The sequence below is a fragment of the Spinacia oleracea genome, chromosome 6, assembly GCF_020520425.1.
Source record: "Spinacia oleracea cultivar Varoflay chromosome 6, BTI_SOV_V1, whole genome shotgun sequence".
Taxonomy (NCBI): domain Eukaryota; kingdom Viridiplantae; phylum Streptophyta; class Magnoliopsida; order Caryophyllales; family Amaranthaceae; genus Spinacia; species Spinacia oleracea.
In genome coordinates this window covers 107,163,169-107,186,584 of record NC_079492.1, presented here as the reverse complement: position 1 = coordinate 107,186,584, position 23,416 = coordinate 107,163,169, and the positions used below count along the sequence as shown (strand labels likewise).

General features: G+C 36.3%; 1 long non-coding RNA gene across 22 annotated transcripts; it reads right to left on the bottom strand.

Annotated features, from left to right (window-relative positions):
• Nucleotides 1-8,400: 8,400 nt before the first annotated feature.
• Nucleotides 8,401-23,174, bottom strand: LOC110781928 (uncharacterized). Of its 22 annotated transcripts, none has more exons than XR_008923259.1 (12): nt 21,232-23,172; nt 21,020-21,137; nt 19,586-19,866; nt 19,457-19,522; nt 19,211-19,289; nt 18,876-18,977; nt 12,275-12,450; nt 10,724-11,064; nt 9,858-9,943; nt 9,623-9,773; nt 9,362-9,540; nt 8,401-8,675 (listed from the first exon to the last, which is right to left on the bottom strand). It is a non-coding gene; the product is annotated as an uncharacterized lncRNA (long non-coding RNA). The 22 variants fall into 22 exon arrangements; XR_008923258.1 differs by having other exon boundaries at nt 19,590-19,866; XR_008923262.1 differs by lacking the exon at nt 12,275-12,450 and adding an exon at nt 11,500-11,592 and having other exon boundaries at nt 18,876-18,989; nt 19,457-19,866; nt 21,232-23,174.
• Nucleotides 23,175-23,416: the final 242 nt, after the last annotated feature.

Sequence of the window (23,416 nt, the reverse complement as noted above, 5' to 3'; positions counted from 1 at the left end):
AGATCCAATCATACCTCTGTATTTTGTTTGATTCACACTTTTCCCATTTGGATCAGTGTCTAATCTGGTAGCAGTTCCCATGGGAGTGTGATTTACTTTGGCTGATTCTAGCTCATATTTCTTTAGGAGTTCCTTCACATACTTTTGTTGGTGTATCATGATTCCCTCCTCGGTTTGCTTGATTTGTAAACCAAGGAAGAAGTTGAGTTCCCCCATCATACTCATTTCAAATTCACTGCTCATCAAGCTTGCAAAATCCTTGCACAAATTTTCATTAGTTGCTCCAAATAATATATCATCAACATAAATTTGAACTACTAACAAGTCAGTTCCTCTAGATTTTAAGAATAAGGTTTTGTCTATTCTACCTCTTTTAAAATCATTTTGAAGGAGGAACTTTGATAATCTCTCGTACCAAGATCTAGGGGCTTGTTTTAGTCCATAGAGAGCCTTATCTAATTTGTAAATGTGATTTGGAAATTCGGGATTTTCAAATCCAGGGGGCTGTTCCACATAAACATCTTCCTCTAAGAAACCGTTTAAGAAAGCACATTTAACATCCATTTGATAAAGTTTAAAACCCATGAAAGCAGCAAAAGCAATTAAGATTCTAATGGCTTCTAATCTAGCAACAGGTGCAAATGTTTCTTCAAAGTCAATGCCTTCCTGTTGATTATAACCTTTGACCACTAACCTTGCTTTGTTCCTTATGATTGTTGCATGTTCATCTTTCTTGTTCCGGAACACCCATTTTAGCCCTATCACCTTCTGGTGCTTTGGTTTGGGTTCCAAGTGCCATACCTTGTTTCTTTTGAATTCATTTAATTCTTCTTGCATGGCAATGATCCAGTCAGCATCTTCCAGAGCCTCAGTGTGATTTCTTGGCTCAAATATGGAGAGGAACGCGTGGAATGCGCAAAAGTTCCTTAGTTGTGACCTTGTCTGAGTTCCTTTTCTGATGTCACTCACAATGAGTTCCATTGGGTGGGACTTTAGATGCTTCCAAGGTTTAGGTTGAAATTGAGCTACTGGTGTTGTGGCATTTTCGTCAGTTCCTTCTATGACCTGAGTTCCCTGTTGGGGTTCCTCTGGTGTTGTTTCTGGATCTTCTTGGTTTTCTGCTTGTTCCTCTAGTACGGGAACTTCTTGATTTTGTTGAGCAGTTCCTCTTGCTGTGTGTTTGCTTATTTGGAACTCCTCATCATTTTCTGCAGCACGAGATAAACCAATCTCGAAAAATTCTTGTTCCTGTACTATGTCAGTTTTGTTAGATTCATCAAATATTATATGTACACTTTCCTCAACACACATAGATCTTTTGTTATAAACTCTATAAGCCTTGCTATTTAAGGCATATCCTAGGAACACTGCCTCGTCGCTTCTTTCATCAAACTTCCCCAAGTTCCTTTTTCCATTGTTGTGGACAAAACATTTGCTCCCAAAGGCTCTAAAGTAAGAGATGTTGGGTTTTATACCTTTTAGTAGCTCATAGGGGGTTTTGTTTAGGATTGCTCGAATCATAACTCTATTTATAATGTAACAAGCAGTATTGACTGCTTCAGCCCAGAAGTTCCTAGGCAAGGAACTGGCTATTAGCATGGTTCTTGCCATGTCCTCTAGGGTTCTATTTTTCCTCTCAACAACTCCATTTTGTTGTGGAGTTCTGGGAGCTGAGAAATTGTGGTCCATACCTTGTTCCTTGCAGTATTCATCGAATTTGTAGTTTTCAAATTCTGTTCCATGATCTGATCTTATATGGATCAGTTGGTGACCTGTGGTTTTCTGGATTTTCTTTGAAAATGTAACAAACTCATCAAACGTTTCATCCTTGCTTGTTAGAAATATGACCCAAGTAAAGCGAGAGTAATCATCAACAATAACTAATACATATTTTTTCCCACTTCTGCTTTGAATTCTCATTGGTCCACATAGGTCCATATGGATGAGTTCCAATGGTTTTGTGGTGCTTACCAATTTCTTAGATTTAAAGGAACTTCGGACATGCTTGCCTTTTGCACATGCATCACACACTTTATCAGTTAGGAACTTGATTGAGGGGAGTCCTCGAACCAGTTCCTTTGATCTTAGTTTGTCAAGCAGCGAGAAACTAGCATGTCCAAACCTCCTGTGCCATAGTAGGGAATTTTCTTCAAAGGCACTGAGGCAGGTTAGATTGTTCCTGGGAACTGTATTGAGATCCACAGAATATGTGTTCCCTTTACGAGTTCCTTCCAAAATAACCTTCCCAGTGTTATTGTTTATGATTTGACAGTTTTCAGAAGTAAAACTTACAGAGTTTCCTTTGTCACAGAATTGAGAGATGCTTAGTAGACTGTGCATCAAACCCTCGACTAAAAATACATTTTCAATGGCGTAGGAACTTGACCTTCCAACTTTTCCAATTCCAATAATTTCTCCTTTCATGTTGTCTCCAAAGGTCACAGTTCCTCCATTGTAGGCTTCTAGTGAGAGGAATTTAGATTTGTCTCCTGTCATGTGTTTGGAACACCCGCTGTCGAGATACCACGAGCTGTTCCCCTTCACTAGAATCTGTAAAGAGATCAAAGGTTAGTTACAGGAACTCGGGTTTCCTCGAGTTCCTTTTCAACTATAACTTCAGACTTCTTAACCCATTTCTGTTTTACATAATTTATGTTCCTTTGATCCTGTTCCTTCATCTTGGAACACTCAGTACTTATGTGACTTCCACTTCCACATGAGAAGCATACTTTTACACTAGGAAGATCTACATACTTCTTCTTATGACTATTTTTATGGTTAAAGCCCAATCCTTCTGTTCTCTTAGATTGAGCATTCTCAATCCATTTGGGAGGAACTTTAGGTGGTTGTCTCTGTGCCCTGGCCATGGATAGTTCCCTTTCCAGTTTCTCTTTTTGTTCCTTTGTGGTGATCAGATCTTTGTTTAAATTTTCTAAGTCGATGTTAAAAATTCCCATGTTGATTTCCAAGGATTTTGTAGGATCTAAACTTAAATTAAACATCTTATATTGACTGAGTTGAACTTGTAGAAGGATGTTTTCATTTCTAATTTTTTCGAATGACTCATTAATAGAGGTATTTCTATCTAGTAATTCAAAGAACCTGCCTTGGACATCAGATCTAATATTGTTCAGATAATTTATGTGGTCTTTACTGAGTTCCAAGGCTCTATCACTTTGTGCTTTTAATATACTTAGCTTTTTGTAATCATCTAGAGTTTCTAGCAACAGTTCAATTAGTTTTGACTTTGAGAGACACTGAAGAGTGGAGGAACTTACTTCTTCTGATGGAACTTGATCAGTTCCTTCTGTTCTAGCCATAAGGCAGAGATTTGCAGTTTCTTCATTTGGTTGTTCCTCATCGTCTTCTGAGTCTGTTGCTTCGCCCCATGCAGCTATCATGGCCTTCTTGAAGTTTGGTCTGTTGAAGGTAGACTTGTTAAAGCGATCTTTGACCTGTTCCTTCCCTTTTCCTCTGGTCTTGTCGTTCTCCCACAGAGGGCATTCACGAATTTGGTGATCAGTTTCTCCACATTTGAAGCAACCTTGCTCAGTTTTGGAACTAGTGATTTTCTTGGCAAAGTTCCTTCCTTTCTGGTTTCCTGGTTTGAAGTTCCTATAGAGCTTTCTCATTCTTCTGACCAGCATGGCAGCCTCTTCTTCATCTGGTTCAGATTCATCGAGTTCCTCAGCCTTTAGAGCAAGTCCTCGATTTCTTGAGCTCTCGGGAACAGCAGCTCCAAGATGCAGTTCGTGTGTCATCAAGGAACCAGCAAGTTGTTCAATGTTGAACTTGGTGAAGTCCTTGGTCTCAAACAGTGCAGTGACCTTTGTTCTCCAGCGATCATCTTGTGGCATGCTTCTTAGTATTTTTCTTACCTGTTCATCTGTGGGAATGATTCTACCAAGAGAAACTAATTCATTGGTTATGTTAGTAAATCTAGTGAACATTTCTTGAATAGTTTCTTTTGGAAGCATCTCAAATCTTTCATATTTAGACATCAAAAGGTCAATTTTGGAACGCTTAACTTCATTAGTTCCTTCGTGGGTTACTTGAAGTAGTTCCCAAATCTGTTTTGCGTTCTTGCACCCCATGACTCTGTTGTGTTCATGAGGTCCAAGCCCGCAATGCAAGATTTTGACAGCCATGGCATTCATCTCATATTTATCAAAGTCTTCTTTAGAAAATTCAGACATTGGTTTAGGAACTACCTCGTTTTCAGCATTGGTCTTTGTTACCTCGAAGTCTCCAACTTCAATTACACGCCAAACTTGGTAATTTTCAGCTTTGATGAATATCTCCATTCTATTCTTCCAGTATGAGTAGAACTTGCCATTGAACATAGGTGGCCTTTGTGTCGAGTAACCTTCTTCCAGTTTCTCTTGTGAGTTCATACTTTCAGGAACTTGACTCAAACAGGGTTTCCTGTGTTTTGGTGAGTACTGGCTCTGATACCAACTGTTATTCCAGTAGGAACACGCACAAGAGGGGGGGGGGTGAATTGTAATTAGAACTTTGATAAAGTTTCTTGCGGAACTTAAGAAACAATCAAGAAACTGAGAATAGAGAAGACAATAGCAACAATTGTGAAAACTTCTTGATACTAATCAAGAAGAGAATTCTTTTATTATGGTAATGCCTCGATTACAATAATCTCTCCAACACAAGTTCCTCTCAAACTCGTGTTCCTCACAGTAATCTACTTCGATTACAACTCCTTAACTTCTCTCTCTCAGACTTAAACTCTAAGTCTAAACAGGATAACTCTATCCTTACTAATACAAAATATAATTCGTGTTTGGATAACTCTAGATATTAATAATGCTTTTGTGAGGATATAAGAAACTTAGGAACTTTGAATTAACTAGGACACAAACTGTTTTAGAAAATCTTAGACAAAACGTTTTTAGGAAAGCAAAAACTCTCAGAATGTTTGTGTACTTTAAACCAAAAACGATTTCCCTTTTATAGTGTTTATCCTTAGGGTTAGTTCCCTTCAAAACCTCAACTGCTAACTGCCAGCACTTTGGTCTCCACGTCCCTTGACTTGAGGAACAAGGGGAAGACCACTTCCCACGTTCAGCCATGAAGCAGTTGGTGATTTGACTCAATCAAACCCTAAAACATTTCTTTAAAACAGATTTTATTTATCTACAAAAACTTAGGAGAATTTTTAGGAAAATAAGTTTTGTTTAAATAAAATAAAACGTAAATCTGTTTTATATTAAATATGCAAAACTTGTTTTTATTTATGAAATGTTTTCCATAAAAATCGCTTCCAATAAAATAAATGGCCTAATTAAATCATAAGTTCCTTGAGTACTCTATATACCATTAGCATAATTAATATTTACATAAAATTCTAAGTACAGTGGACTACCTAGACTTCATGTCTTCCCTTTGTCTGGAACTTGCAACTCAGAAGCTTCAGACGTTCCAGCCAAGGAACATTGATGAGTTCCTCTCTAGCTAACACAGGAACTCTTGGCTATGAGTCTGTAATAGTTCTTGTGGATATTCGGAACTCTTGATATGTAACTGTGTTGCTCCTCTTGTGACTTCAAACTGGAACAGATACAACTTCCAGCTCTGAAACTCCATTGACTGTTCCAAGTGTTCCTCAGGAACTTCACCAGTTTATTCAAGTTCCTATCCTAATAGAAACTTGGGCACATGCCTGTTCAAAGTCATTTAGCAACCATAATCAGGAAGTTTGCAATATGTGTGTGTCATCAACCAAAACATAGGAACAACAAGTCCGAATCTGACAAAGAAACGGCCCAAACATCAATTTCAATGCCCAGCCCTGGGCGCTGAAATTGCCTGGATCCTATTTTCAACGGCCAGAGCTGGGCGCCGATATCTTTGACGCCCAGGCCAGGGCGCTGAAATTACTTGGGACGTGTTCTTTCCTAATTCTTCGTGGATTAGAGTTCTACAATTCTATCTTTCCACGAACTCTTTTCTATAAATAGGGCCCTAAGTTCGACGTGAAACACACAACACACAATTATTATTCTGAGTATTGACTCCAACCCCTAAGCCTAAGCCTCACGCTGCGAAATTGATCACGCGTTCTGTCGCAATCGATCCATAAATCGAACAGAACGTATCATGTCCCATAACTTGAGATTCGTTAAATAAAAGGAGAAATAGCAAAGTCAAAGTGGTTAGTTTTCTGAGAACCGTGACGTACCTCTCAAGGGTGCGTCGTAATGTGTCCCTTTTCTATGATTTAATTGCTTTCCTCGCCCTTTTATGAACTGTTAAACTAATTAAATCTGATTGTTCTATCAGGCCTAATAAAGATTATGTTTTTGGGAAATTGAATTATCATGCTAGGTCCCTTAATACAATCTAAATCAGATAATCGCGCTCGATCTAGTATTATATGTTGCATATTGTTAAAATCGACTCAGATTAGTTTAATAGTTAACGCATGTCCCTTCAATTATTTATGCTGAGCTAGTAAGGATATCCTGCCTCTGGAGTTATCGAAGAGCGAGTACTCCTCTCGGTAGTTACAGTCCCCCGAACCCTCAATCTCTACCCTGCGGGTGTACGTTGAGCGATCCCCACCACCAGGGATCACAAGGGAACCTACGGCCGTCGTGGTCAAACATAATTGCACTCCCTTTATGTCACGATAATCGGGTTTTGTCAGTTTTTCTCATTGCCGTTAAAAACTGAATGACGACTCCTATATTACTAGTCAATTGGGTGTAAACTCACAGGAAATCCAATTACACTTGATTTGACAAAAAGAAGCGTAACACCCACGAGGGACGAGGTCACGCATTAGCCTCGTGCTTTTTCGACCCCCTCACATTACTCGTTTCCTTATATTCTTACTTTCTTATGCTTACGAAGTCCCTTTCCTTTTTATGTATTTTGAATGACCACATCCAACGAGTCTTGTTCATTATTGAATCAAAAGGAAATTGGTTGTTAACCATTGGTAATACATGATCCTTTAACTCAATACTTCATTATTCCAAAACTACCAAGTATTTTGAATATATGAGGTCCCATTGGTCTACCATTCAACCTTTTACTTGAAAACAACCATGAAGATCACTATAAGAAAATGCAGCATTCAAGATATGCTCTCTATAAGAAAATGCATCATCCATTATACGCTCTCATTCTCCCTTTCTTTTGAGAATTTCTCTCAAAATAATTTACCAATCGATCGAGGAAATATTGCAGTTCTATTATCCGAACGCAATAAAATACAAGATAAATAATTATATGCACTATAATTCATATTCTACAGAATGATATAGCAAAGAATAAACATTTATCATACATTAATAACTTTTAAATAAAAGAATAAATGCAATCATTAAAGCTATTAAAATATTTCATTCATGCAATAAATACATAGTCCAAAAATGAATGAAACAAATCCAAGACCGTAAAAGTCTCTAAGTCTTAAGCATGCTTTAAAGATTTCAGGTAAGCAAAAACGAATTGCTATTGCATAAAAAAAACCAATTGCTAGTAATTCTAAACTACTATTGGTTAACAATTTAACGCCATAACTTATTACTTTGCCACAACATGAACCAATATTTCTTGAGTTACAACCACAAAACAACATGCTCCTTTGGGATGCCTTACCATCTAAGAATACTAAAATAGCACCTCGCTTTGGCGGAAACCTACTATATTAGATTCGAAGATTTATGTAAGTGCTTGACTTGGAAGGCAATTTTAAACTCAATATTCTCTGGACCTAGTTATTTCTATGTTGGTTTGATTATTTGGTGAACTAAATCCTTAATCAAAGCATAAAATAACATTACTCATTCATAATATACATACACTAATATATAAAAGTATAAGTAATTTTGTGAACTAGTATGACCCCTTGACTTGGTCTTGAAGCATGCAATCTTCAAACTCCTCCTTGTTAGCTTCCGTCTTGAAATCCATTCAAAATACTAAATTAGAAAATTTAAATTCTGTCCTAGAAGTACTTGAATGAATAATCTAATTATTACAACAAAACTTTGCGGTACGCTGACAATATTTAAAAATTACATTCAAAGATAAAACCACTACGACAGAAAATGCTTTTAATAGCGCTTAATAATGCTTTTAACAACGCTTCTTGAAGCGCTGTTGTTGGCTCCGCTATTAAAAGTAAAAGGTACCTTTAATAGCGCTTTTCAAAAGCGCTGTCATATGTAATATTAGGATAATTCAAAATTTTCTTTCATAGCACTTTATAAGCGCTATTAAAGAAACGCTATTAAAGGTTTACCGCCAATTTTTAAATTATTTTCTAATAGCAGATGTATATAGAGCGCTATCAAAGTTATTATTATTATTTTTTTTATATTTATTATATACCTGAAAAGTATCTCATTTTTTGCCACAAAATAACACCATATATTGAAGAATAGTAAATAGTTGAAAATTAATTTCCAAACCTGAATTAAAAGAATTTTTGCAATTGTAACCCTAATAAAACCGATTACATAGATCTAAAATAAAATTCTAAACATTAAACTACGTAAAATACATTAATTAATAGAGTCTTATTTTTTTTGTTCCTTCAACATAACCTAGCTATTATACAATTGTTGAACAACATGGCGCACCCATTCGGTTCTTACTTAGTCAATCTGCTCCTTGTCATAACTTGGAAACTGACAATCTGAAAAGTACTGCGAAACAATGGGGTATAATAATTCATACATATATAGAAAGGAAAAACCCGAAAGAATTAGTATTACCATAAACAATAAGTGCCATACATGAAAAAAAATTGAACTTCACATTATAGTAATAGATTATGATGTTTTTGGAAAAGAATTACAGATAATTCCTTGCTGATATATTATCAATTGAAGCTACGGAGATGGATCCGAGATGGATGCCATGAAAAATCTGACTCAAAAACCAAGAGGTTCATCTGGGATGTCAGATGTAGGACAAAGTAAACAGTTACACAAGACAGTAGTAGTCCAAGCAAAGGAATCTAGTCTACCAATAAGTGAAGGCAAAAGAAGTCTTGTTCATCAAATCAGACTCGTAGCCCTTCCATTTTGTTTACTCAGACAAAAGTGACAAAGATGAAGATGGTCCGAGTACCATTACAGAATAAGATTGTTCCTTTGACATCAGAAGCCATAAGTGAAAAGTATAGTACATAGCCGGTTCTTAAGTTGTGGAGATCTTTAAAGGGAATGCGTACTATTAATGAATCTCTAAAGTGTTGCATGTCCAAGGAAGCCACTAATCACTAGCTACCACACTAAGTATTTTGCAAGTGTTAATCCAACTCTTAGGCGCTATGGATCTTGACAATAAAACAGAATAAAACAATAAAATCTTGATAAATATAGCATACCTTTATCACTTCATGTGACGCAATCCCGCCTATGAAGGAAGAGACCGCATGTAGCTCTGCAGCCCCAAACTGGGAGATTTAATTTATGAGATCCTCGAACAAGATTGATCAATTGCAGCCAAGATCAGCTAGTAAGCTGACAACTAGTCTTTAGTCGAGATATATCTTCATCTATCTCTCTGCCAAGATGAAGTTTACACATTTAGATTCAGTCCCACAACAACCACATCGCAATATATTCCAAAGAGAATGAGGAGCTACCACTGGCCGGCCAGCAAAACTGTTATAGTTAGCACCAAATTGGTCTACATCTCGCAACAAGATATAAAACCCAAGAGCCATATTGTAGCAGGGACAAAAAGCATATTTCCCAGAAGAAAACCTGAGCAAAACTGACGGGGAGAGAGACTATCTATTTCCATATTAATATAAGTTTAGACTTCAACCAAAGATAAGTAAAACAATACTGACATATGACAATAAAAATGTCACCTACCTGTATTCCTCATCTGTCAAATACTTCTGCAACTTAGAAAGGCTTAGAGAATTGAACTCCTCCTGAATTATACGATCTCTGCATACCTAGAAAAACATAGTTACATTAAGAAACAAAACCATTAGGAATATAAAAAAGAATATTATTGGATCTTCTCAATCCTCTATTGGCTAGGATGTCTTCAATCATGAAAAATCTCAAACTTATGGAAAAAACATAATAACTTATGACAAAACAAAAACGAAGTATACATACTTCTTAATTGAAGCTATGTATTAACCTCCAACTTTAGAATGCAAAATCTCCCATCTTCCTAAATTTGTAGTTCCAATTCTGACGTCCTACTTCCAAAATATCATTAAAATTCAAACAACAATTCAGCATGTCCAATTCTGATGTCCTAGTTCCAATTTTTAGTTCCAGTCATTATATAAGGTAACTAAGTTCACATTGAACCACAAACATATTTTGCTGCTCCTCCTACCCCAAGTGTAGAAACGCTTTTTTTATAGTGCTGACACTGAAATATAATGTGTCCGAACACTGGCAAGCTCCCACCAAATCGTGGGTTCTAATTGATTGGTATCACTATCTAAGCATGCGATATGGCATAGCGAAAGTACCATAAAACGTATTCAGCAAGTGAAGGGTAAAAGATTACTCAAAGTATGATTTCCACCTATCACACAGGCAAACTCCCAGTTGGTATAGAATCAACAGCAACTTATAATAACATAAGATGATTCAGCTTTTGGTGCAACAAATGCCAGAAATTTAAAGTAGAGAGAATCCCATACAACTATTTAACTATTTTGCATCAAATTTTATTCAACAAACTGTGAAGAAGAAAGTATTGAGCAACTGACCCAAATAACAGTCCCAGAATTTGGCAATTCTGAATCATTCCTATTAATGGCAGATGGCAGCGTCTGATGAAGAGGAGCAAATGCCCCAAGTCCTGCAGTTTCAAGAACATTGCAGCTCCCTAAAGCCAGCCCTTTTGGTAAACCCTTCTTCTCCATGTATTCTTTCAGATTACGCACAATTGTCTCTGTCGGATTTTCAGCAACTCCATGAAACTTCTTAACATGAACTGTTAGTCTGTTACTGCTGACGGTGCAGGACCTTCTGAACCCATTTTTCCAACAATCCAGATACTACTTTAACAAATATTATACCACCAATATGAGCTACAATAGTCAATAACCTGCATCAGAACACATTGTTAGATCAACCTGATAAAGTAAGAACATTTTTTCAGAACAAAATCAACACCAATAAAGTCTATCAGCAATTAAAAACTTTTTGCATAATAGTATGCCTGAAAATTTCCACCCCCTCCCATTTTCATTATGGAAAATTTCCTAAATTTGTAGTTCCAATTCTGATGTCCTACTTCCAAAATATCATTAAAATTCAAACAACAATTCAGCACTCATTGTAACAATCCTATAGGTTTTGTACTTTGTCAAGCCCCTAGCTCTTGAGAGTCTCTTTAACTTATTAGCAACCGCAGAAGCACAATATTATAATTAAAAAAACTCTTATTAGTTGACAAAAAAAAAGAATCTTACTTTCAAAATTTCAGCCTTTTAAAATAAGAAATTGTAGACAATGGTTAAAAAGCTCCTAGTTTTACAACCTGGTGAGCTTCCAGGCGATGCGAGATACCTAAGCATAATAGTATGTAACATCCACAATCTCTGCCTCCTCAAGCAACCCAACACAAGAACACCTAAAATTCAAAACCCTCAAATTTAGACAATTCCGACCTACTGATGCTTCAGGCAATAAACTGCATAAATTATAACAAACAAGCACTAAAAATCTTACATAGGAGTAGATAGCACTGCAGGAACTAATGCTTCAGTATATTTAAATGTGAGCTTGGACCATACTCAATCACTTTATCAGTCCATTCTTTCTCTCCTACAATCTCAATAATACAATTTTGTCGTCCCACCAAGACCTCAAGAAGCTTGAGTTTTTTACAATTAAACACCTCAAATCTAAGCAAAGACGGGCAACTCAGTACTTGCCAATCATAGATGCTCTCTAAATTTGGCAAGTCAAAAAGCATAAATTTTGTTAACTTTGTAATAGTTATACAAGTTGGGTTAACTTTGTAATAGTTATTACAGATTTCATCTTCTTACAGTGTTTAATTTACATGGAATGACATGAGTGAATTGATTAATGGATTATGGTAGCCATAAGTTTTGCTCCAATGCAATCATGAAATCAAATAATTCGACAACCTATTATCAAAATTAAGAATCAAAACCCAATTACAATCTAAATGCTCACTACCTAGGTATACCAATTCAGAGGAACAAAAACCCATAGCCCATAATTAACCCAATCAAAATTAAACCAAACATAATCAACAAATTCCGCAAATTTTGTGGATGAATTACCTTAAAATTCAATTTCGTAGTGAGAAGAAGCATCGTAGGGCGCAGGGCGAGAGAAAACGCCGCCATCTGAAATAAATCGCCGCCGCCTGAAGGAACTCGTCGCCGTGTGAAGGACTTTGGTAGGAGGGTTTCGGCGTCCATTGAGACTTTTGGGGTTTTGAGGTTTTGCAGATTGACTGAAGAGAATCCGAGGAGAGAAAGAGTTAGGCGGTTAACTTTTTACTCGTTTTAACATTTTGTTCCCTATAATAAACGGGAAGTCTTTTTTACTATAATAAACGGGTAATATGATAGCGCAGAAGATCTAAACGCTATAATATGTGAACATATCACAGCGCTTTTTAGATAAGCGCTATAATATGTTGTTTTTTAAATTTTTGATAGCTGAAGAGGCAAAAGCGCTATTAAATAAACGCTATTAAATGACATTTCTGTAGTAGTGAACGAATCACAAACCGTATTTTGAAGGAAATATGTCCTTCACCCAAGGTGCATGGTCCAATAACAAGGTTCAGATTAATTATGAATAATTAATTCAGTGAGATCAAGTGATCGGAACGACTAACTGGAGCAAAGTTCCCGTTCAGTTAGTTCTAATCCTTATTAGGCTCACAGCTTACTCTTACTAAACCTACAAGGTCACACCAATGACATGTAACAGATCGCCGGATTAAATGAATCGGAAATTGATTTAATGGCTTTTGGGGAAATTAGGTCGGAAAACATAATTATACGATTGAACATTGGATCGTGAAATCGTATATCGTTTGTGTATATTCGTAAGCTAGGAAAAACGAATAATCGTATCGTACGACATTGGATCGTCAAATAAGATACCTTAAACAAATTGTCGAAGGATAATTTAATCGCAACACGAAGAAGCAACCCACGATCCAAGTGCACGAGCGCACGACCCATGGGCGCAACGCTCTAGGCCAAGCAACGTTGGCCCAAAGGCCTTGTTGCTATGGCCCACGCAAGGGGCACAAGGAAGCAACGCTGGCCAAGCACGTGAAGGAAATAATGCCCTTGGTCCAAGTATGCATTCTATGTTAAGTCTAATAAATGCGGTTCAGTATTAATTAACAAGTTAATAATTCAGTGAGATCAAGTGAGCTGAATGCCTAGCTAGAGGCCGCTTCAGTTCAAGTGGAATTAATGATATTAATCCACAGCTTACTCTTGACTGAACCCGTAGGGTCACACAAATAGTACGTAAACGGATCAAGTATTTAATGGCATTAAATACTCTATCTATGGATATTCGGAACCGACGGATCTTGGTTTCAGTGGGAGCTGAGATCGTCACAGGCAAGAAATGAATACTCCGGAAACGATGATATTACCGGAAACGGAAATATGGATCGTATCGGAAATATAAATATTATCCAAGTCGTAGATGTTGCCGGAAACGGAAACATGGTACGTATCGGAAAATATTATCGGAAATGGAAATATTACCAGAATCGGAAATATTGCCGGAAACGGAAATATTGTCAGAATCGGAAATATTACCGGAATCGGAAAATAATTCCGGAAACGGAAATATTAAATATTTGTTCGAAACGGAAATTAATTCCGGAATCGGAAATGTTAAATATTGTTCGTATCGGAAATGAATTCCGGAATCGGAAATTTAATCGGAAGCATATCGTACGAATAAGCATCGGACGAGGCCTGCCGGACGAGGCCCAGCACGAAGCCAGGCCATCGCCCAGCAAGCCAAGCGCGCCGCACAAACAGCCACGCCAGGCCCAGCGCAAGGCCAGGCCCAGCAGGCCGTGGCAGCGCGCACAGCGCGCGCAGCGCGCGCGGGAGCTGCGTGGGCTTGCAGCTCGCGCAGGCCTCGCTGCGTGGGCTGCTGCTCGTGCGCACGCATGGGCGGCCCATCGTGGCTGCCGTGTGTGCGTGTGTAAGTGTTTGTGTTCGTGCACGTTTCCTAAAACGTGCAGAGTTCGGTTAATGATTAAATTCCTAATTCTATTTGATAAATTAATTAAATTAGAGTTCTTGTAGGATTCTAGGTTTAATCAATTTGTATCTGAATAGGATTCCAATTCCCTTTCCATACCCCTATAAATATGTGGCCAGGGTTCACAATTTATAACGAGTTTCAAAGTATTCAAAGTGAGTTTTTGAGAGAAAAATTCAGCCACACATCTTGCTCAAAAGTGCCGAAAATTCTAGTACCTTAAGGGCGATTCTAGTTGGTCAATCTTAAGGCGGATCCGGACGTGCTGTGGACTATCTACGGAGGGACGACACTTGGAGTCCTAAAGACTTGTTCTTGTTCGGTTCGGGCGCAGCTAGGGAGGGCACGCAACAAAGAGTATGCATCTAAATTATGCTATATGATTATGTGTAAATAATATGTAATCCTGGGTTAATGGTTGTTTCCGCATGATTTATGTAATATCATATGTATCATAACCTAACAGCACGGCCCACGGCCTAGCATGCTGCGCTGTGTGCTGTGCGGGATGCTTGGCCGAGTGGCTTGCTGGTCGGTTGTGGCCTCATGGCTTGGCCGGCTAGCTTTCTCACTTGTAGGTTATTATAATAACCTATTTTTGCTAACTATTTTCCTCAGGAATCATGACTCTCTAACCCTAGACATTGTGAGAACCCTAATTCTCATTCTGCCTGCATTAGAGTGTTCTTCCCAAAAGTCACAAAACCTTGAAGGAGATCTGAGCTATCAATCTCAAGGCGGATGTGAACGTGTCGGTGAACCAAATAGAGGAACTACAATTGAAGTTTTTGTTCGACGTAAACTAAACGGGAGTACACGCTACAAACATATGCATTGCTTAATATGTACTTTATACATGGTTTCTGGTTTGGGATTATTCCGCTATCATATTATTGTTTAATTGTAAATCCCTACAGTGGTATCATGAGTTTCATGTGATTTAAGTAATTTTTATCATATTTTATATGTTTGTATGCTGTCAAAATTTTCTGCAAATTTTGTTACTTTTCGAATTTTTTCTTGATTATTGGATGAATTGTTGAAAAAGGTACTGTATTCGTAAAGTGTCAGAATTTCAATTTTTCTAACCCTAATCTGATAGTAAATGGCGTTTTAAAATTAACTCATGAGATTATAATGTCAAAAACAGGCCCCAAAGTTTGATTGTTTGGGCATTTTTGTTATTTAATGAATTAAATCGTTAAATTTGACGGTTTTTTAAATTAAATATATGAGCAAATCGATTTATAATTAATTTAAATTTTGTCCTACTGTTGTTTATAATATTATGAACCTATAATAATTTTTTCGTTCATAAATTTTAATTATAAACCCTAATCCCAATTTAACCTTGATTAATGAATTTTTAGGTCGAAAATTAATTTTATTAATTGGTCAGATTATCAAATTTTATTTAGGTGATAATAAGAATATGATTTCATGTTTAAATAGCTTATTTAAGAATTAACGATTAAAATTTTGATTGGATTCATTAATTCTAATCGTTCACCTAAACCAATTTTCGTTAAAAATCTGAAATTTAAATGTTTGGAACGAATTAAATGTTTGGATTGGTTTATCATAATTATTCAAATTTTTGTTCATAATAATCATTCGTTAAATTTGAATAATCGTTAGCCTAGATTTATTTTTTTCATGAATTGGATTGTGTGAAATTTTAATAAATCTACTATTTTAATTATGTTTCGTATTTTTGACGATTGGATTTTGTTAAATTTATGAAATTATAATTCGTATCATTTTTCGGCTCGGAAAAAATTGGATTTTGGTTTGGAAAAACGAGCAAACACGTCGCCCTTGGACGAATGATGTTGTCCTGCGCACTGTGGCATGACTTGGATGCTAGGCTATGGACGATGGGCGAGTCGAAGGGGCAGCACCAATGAGAGATGCCTTGTGGCAGCGAGGGATCTTCCGCACCAACGAGGGATCTCGCATGCCATCGAGGGATCTCTTGCGCTAGACGATACGAAGGCAAAGGGGAAGCATAAGAGGCAGCGAGCGACCCCGGGCACCAGCGAGGGATGCTGCGCGTATGAGCAGCGATTGCGAGCCACCGCTCGCTCGTGTCTAGCATGTCTATGCGTGGGCTTGCGGCACGGCTTGATGTTGTTGCTGCATTGCCGCGCACACTGCTACTTGGATAGCATAGTGATGGGTGTGGCACGAAGCCAACGCCCATGTGGCCACTCTACACAACCAAGCAACGCATACATTGGTCATAGTGGTCTGCTACTCATATGCTCACGAGCTGCACAATGCAACGATGGATTGGCGCAATCGCATGCTTCGTTGCATCGTTGTGCAATTTTGCTTCGGTTTTAATTCAAGACTCAATTTTGGGCTTTGGGCTTATTTTTGCATGAAGGGGCTAACGATGGACTTTTCATTATTTTATTTTATGTGACTCGGGTCGGGCTGCGAGTTTAAATATTTAAAATTAAAAGGTCCAAATTAAATATTGGTTTAAGTGAGAGCCGTTTAAATAAAATTGTTTAAATTAATTATTTTAATTAATTTTTCGTAGGAAATTAATTTTTAATGAAATTAATATTTGATTAGAATAATTCTAAGGATTAATAATTTGGAATTGATTAATATTTTATAACGCATTTACATGAACGTGATTTTAATAAATCATGTGTAAAGCTTACTTGGGCAATTCGTTTTAGGATACGAATTGGTGAATGCATATATTGTTATTATGTATTGCAGGTGATACAGGTGACTAGTATGGCCCAACCAGGATAGTTAAATACGATATGCGTACTATTTTATCTTTGAATGTAAAGTTTTAAATATGGTATGAGTACCATGAAGTTTTGATGTAATAATTAGATTATTAAGTTCAAGTTCTTCTAGTTTTTTTAAATTAAAAGTTAGCATTTTGAATGGATTTCAAGACGCTGCCAAGCTAACAAGGTGAAGAGAAGATTAGATGCTTTAAGACCAAGTAATTGGGGCCATACTAGTTCACCAAATTTACATATTCTTTCATATATTGGTGTATCTATATTATACACATGTATGTTGTTTTATGTTTTGATTAAGGATTTAGTTCACTAAATAATCAAACCAACATAGAAACAACTAGGTCCAAAGAATATTGAGTTTAAACATAGTAGAAAAAGCGCTATTAGTAACTGACAAAAATGGGCCTTTTGTAACTAACATCGCCCGTTGCTATAGCCAGCGTTACTAATAGTGTAAAAAAAACTAACAACGGCCAAATGCTAGTTACTAATAACGAACTATTTGTAACCGACATTTGCTTTTGCCCATTACTAAAGGTCAAATTTTACAATAATATTCGAATAACTGTAACTGGTTATAGTCTTAGCCCGTTACTAATACATTTTTATTTGTAACCGACCTTTATTATTTTCAGTTACTACAAGTATAGGCCGGTTACTATTAGCTTATTTACTAGTGACGGTCTCTTTTTCATGCTAGTTACTAATGTCTTTTTTTATATAAAAAAAACAATACTAGAAAGCATGCTGGCTAGAGTCTATAGCAGCAGCACCTGTCATAGTAGCTATAGTAGCAACAATCTGGTTGTAGCAAGATATATTGCATAGCAACAGTAAGAATAATATCAGTAGGAGTTATGGCTGTAGCAGTAGCACTGTCCAACGGTTGTTCCAAAAAAATATATTGAACCATGCCACATTTATAATCCGAAATCTCCACTACAAGGCACTTAATCCAATGCACTAAAACTTCAGAAACAATAAAAAATAAAAAAAAAATAAAAACAAATCGATAAAGTTTCAATAAGCTAAATTATATACTTATATACATGGTATAAAAACATATAATCACTGGAATCACGAAAGTGGAGAAACATAATTGTCCTAATGTCATTCCAAAGTAACTAAAAATAAATAAGGTGTTCTAAAAAACCTCACTAATGATTTTACTTGCATTACACTAATATTCCCCTTTTTGTCCTTTTTCCGATCCTTATATGTCTCGGTGTTGCGTAGATATTTTTTAACTTGCAATATCAAACTATATAAATATAAAAATTCAAAGATCTGCATGGCTCTCTTTAAGAATTTTTTTTATTAACCTTATTTTGAACAAACAAACAAACATAATAATCTAACAAGTAAATAAAAATAAGAAATATTTGTCAACATTAACTCAAGAATCAAGGTGAACCAAAGAGAAGGTCGTTAAACTCATAAATTTTGCTGCCAGAATTAACTAGGGTCTTCTTTATACATTGAAATTCAATAAGCAATGAATAAGGCAGAACATTGTCTCTTCTAGTAACAATTTGCAAAAATGCTAAGACGACAATAATGGGAACAAAAATGCTAAGACAACAATAATGAGAACAAAAATGATAGAGCATATTGGTTCAATTTTATTCGTTTAAATCACATGATATGCATGTAACTAATTAGAAATAACTAATTAGAAATAACAGGGGATAAGGGAAGCGTAAATTTCATTGTTTTATCTTTCTACTTTTTATAAACTCAATAAAATTGGAATGGATTTAAAGCCATGATGGAAACTGGAAAAGCATTACATAGCAGTAGCAACCACGTGTAAAGGTGTACTAGGTCAACATGTAACACTTTAAAAATCACATACCTCTCTTGTGGGTGGAAGAGAACTTTAGGCCTCTGTAGTGAGCTTCCCAATATTCAAAGGTCCACTACACTTGGGATGCACTTTGAATGATGATCGACTCCCCTGAAAAAACATCTTTTTTTCCAGGTTAGACCACATGACATGATTATATCTATCTCACTGTTCTAAGTGCTAACATCATGAACAAAAAACTGGTCTGAACAAAGATCCAACTACAAGTTTTTTTTGCTGATGATTAAGTAGTCATGCAGATGATGCCATTAATGACATGAAGCAATGATACCAGGGGATAGTAACGAACTATCCAATCTTATATTACAGATTTCTAGTTGTACCTGCCAGGAAGGTGAAAATGACCAATTGTTCTCATTGTGATCCTTGGAAAGAAGACCAAATTTATAGTTGAAGTCTCCACTGATAAAAGACATGGCACATAAAGGAGTTTACTACTCCAAAGCTTCGTACATAGGATGTATTCTAGTTCTCTATACTACGTCTAGAATAACAGAATGTTTAATTTGCTGGTCATGATAACTTTGAAGGAGTAATAAATAAGAGGCATGGGACTGAAAAGTACATACCTTGGTGTTGTCACTCCATCTTGGAGAATCTAGAGGACTATGTCCACATCGCGGTCATTCCACTTCCTGCAAAAAATGAAAACAAAATTCATAAAAAAACAATTACATGAGCTATATAAAATGACTTACATACTGGAGCTGTATAAGATGATTAGTTGCATATTCATTTGACAGCAAGGTATTTGTCATATTCAGATTCAGTTCATCACTAAGAAACTCAAACAGTGTCTTCTCAAAGGAGAGCTTTGCTGAGTCTGTTGCTGAGATACTCCATGATCTTGCTAAGAACTCCATGGACTCAGTTAGAGTCTCTGGTAGAGGAACAGACATCGGAAGCCATTTCGCAGGACTATTTTCGTTTATGTTTTCCAACTTATTTACCAAGCTTCTCAAGCCATCCATACTTATCTCTGCATTAACAAAAGAAGTAAAATATACATTCAGATTTTAGAAGCATGAAACATATCATAGTATTACAAAATATTTTGGTAATGTAAATTATAGCAACCGCCTCCTACAAGATCCTAGATACAATACCCTCTCTAGAGGGAGGAGATGGAAGCCCTGAATAGTGCTCCATCCTTAAACCTTCAGTTACATATCGTTGTTACTCCATACCTTTCATGGTAGGAGGCTAATGTGTAACTCTAGCAGAATAAAGAATAATACATGGAAGAATGAAGAATGGTTTTTGCACACGCCAGCATAGGTGATTCGTTGGATTTTTTAAGACTTGTTTGGGCCTTTTACAGTGCAAAGTGTACAGAAAATAATTTTAAACCGCTTAGAATTAGTTGTCACAATGTCTCAACCACTCATAATTTCCCGTAGAAACTACGGAGTGCAAAAGAATGATTTCAAATCAGTAATATTTTTCACGTGGAACTATTTATCATGTTGTCCTAACTACTCATACTTAATGATTCGCCGGTAGGTAGATTTAATAAAGAGGCCCTTTCTTGCTACGTAGTATTTGTATCCTCTACCCGTCGATTGATTTAAGCTAAGAATGAAGTATTTTAGTGGTCAATGTAACAGGGGGGGAAGAAGAATAGGTTAGAATGGACGTTTATATTTTCATTATTTGAAAACTAAGTTTGAGTCTGCAATAGAAATCTCATAAATTTATGTTTCCATTGTGTGCTCGGTTGCAGCGAGCCTTTCTTCCCGTAGTTCTGAGATATGACACATTAGTATTTTTTTTAATTGCATAACCGATTGTACAATATAAAATGCCTAGCTTATAGAGCACACCTTTCCCCTAAAACTTCCAATTCGTTATACCAGACCCTCAAGATTATGGGCAATTAGGTTCAGTGAATAAAATAGCTAGAGAATACTAAGTTTTTCCACCATAAGTATAGCATATGCATTCAATGCTATCAGTATAATCAATTGCAAGTTCCAATGCTATATAGCTAGAGCACCTGGTAAGATTCCCAAAAAAATAAAACTAGACACTAGAAATATATGACTTACAGAAAACAATCAAACATACCTTGGAAATTGTATTAGAATGGAAATTGCAAACAAAACACACAAGTAATGATGGATAATTTTTACCTCCAATGATTTCAATCATCCTTTCAGGATCGAAATTGATGGTTGAATCCGTAGTATCATCATTTTAAATCTGAATGTCAGGCTGCTTCGACTCAGGACAATAATCACAATATTCAACCTGCAAAATACATATCAGTGGGGCTTTAATATATTCCTTTTGAACGGGGGAATTATCTATATATTCAAAAGAATCTATTCATAAAACGACTTACATCTGGTGGATTCAAGTTCTCCAGTCGTCTCTGCCAAACACTAAATCCACATGTACGCGTTCACCAGGGACTTGGTTTTTGGGATTGTCTTGATTCTGCTATCATTGTCTACCAAAAACCTTCAGAACATTTTATTTTGAAGGAAAGGTTTTTCACAATGGTTTATGCAAGTTAACCAGCATAAGAATAATATAAAATTATGCTAGAGACAAAGTATTGTCATCATCTTCAGGAATCAATAATGTGCTCTTGCAAAAGTATTGAGTGTACAAAACTAGGGAAGTAATACCAAATATTCAAGAATTTTATCAGATGAGCTTGGGGCTTGATTCTAGGTCCAACTCTGTTTGCAGTCTATGGTAGAATATTCTCGTTAATGTTTGGGAGGCACACAAAGAATTGAGTCCTAACTATATTTGTGGAGAATGTATGACATAAGACAGAGATCAACATAAAAACTCAATTTGAACTTCTCTCTAGTGACTGGAGAGGGTACACGATAAGTGATTGCTAATGCTCTTGAAGTCTTGAGCAACCTGCTTATCAACACATCCTATAAAACTATCTTATGACAGAAAAAGGGTTTCACTCAACGGACAGATAATAATACAAGACTAGCACAATTCCAACTAACTTTTAAGGTAAAACTCATTTAAGGGAGGCAAGGTTTAATCCAATCATTAATAAGCCCAATAAAGAACTGTTCTACTTAATCGTGACCAAGCTAATCAATGACCTTCTCTTAGCCTTCTTGATTTGTCTAGTTAAATGCATTTTTCATACTCTAAGGCTCAAGTTGAAAACTGATCAAAGCAATGATGTTGAGAAAATATTCTTGTTAGACAAAGGGAGCTAGAGGTAAAGTTAACATGAATTTAAGAGCAACAATACTAAGCTCAGTTAAGCGGATGGTTCAATCTGTAACACTTGAGCCTGAGTACTTGACATTTAACTATTATTCAAGAATTAAACCAGATATACCACAAGACTAGTAGCTCCGAAAGTGCAGTATAACCAGTCCCTAAGACACGCATAACCAGCCCAACATGCCTGGCAGCCCCAGAACCACCCACACACTCCCTCACTTACACAAATACTCAACTAATAACTTTCAAGTACGTTTATTGTAGAACCAATCTCATCCGATCCCTAATTCATTCATATAAGTAGACACCAAGAAATAAAGAACTAATCACACTCTTTAGTCCCCAATTAGTAAAACTAAAATCTCTTATTAGAACAAGTGAGCTCGATTCAAGGAATCAAAAAAATAGCAAGCTGGCCGGAATTTTGATCGCCATTATACAACTCTTTCAATAGATGAACACTAAAATCCTTACATCCACTATCAATCTACCTTTTTTTTTTTATTATTCAAACTGACATGAATTTTGGGCATAGCATTATAAACTTTGAGCTCAACTCGATACTTTCGGCATACTTTTGACAATTGATGAAAAATTAAGCGTTCCATAATAACTGCAATAGCTACAATGATTGCGAGCAACAACCAACACAAACTGTAGCCAAATCATGAATCAAAATTAATTAAGCGGAAATTTGAAAACGAATCCAAATCAAGATTTAGGAATTCGACATATAGAAGAAAATAAAAATGAATTTTAGAAAATCGAAAGCCGACTGTGGTTGAGTAGTTAGCAGGAATTTACCTCCGGTTATATCTAGAAACAGTGAACACTGAGTTGAGATTTCAAATTGAATATATGTAGAGACAAATAAAGAAAATTGAAATCAACCCACTCTTGTAACTCGAAAATTCTGGGTGGATGGAGGAGAGTGGCGACAGAGCGTGTATTTTTCTTTAACATTGGTCGATATTGATTAGAGAAGCGAGAGAGCGTGGTAACTGTAAGGGAAAACCGGCGAGGGAAGGAGATAGGAAAATAAGGGTTTTCTTCTTCTGAAAATGAGGGAGCGAAAATTTGTGTGTTTTATTGATAATAGGCACAATTAAGGTAAGTTACAAAAGCGTGGTCAATTAAAGTTTTGACCAATCTTTAATAACAGGTTTTACTTATGCCTGTTATTAGTACTGCGGTCAGTATTAGTTTTACCATATTATTTGTAACTATCTTAAGTTTTGCCAGTTAATATTGAGCTTTTTATAACATAATGTATGCAAGCCAGTTACTAATAGGGCGTTACTAATAACGTTTTTTCTACT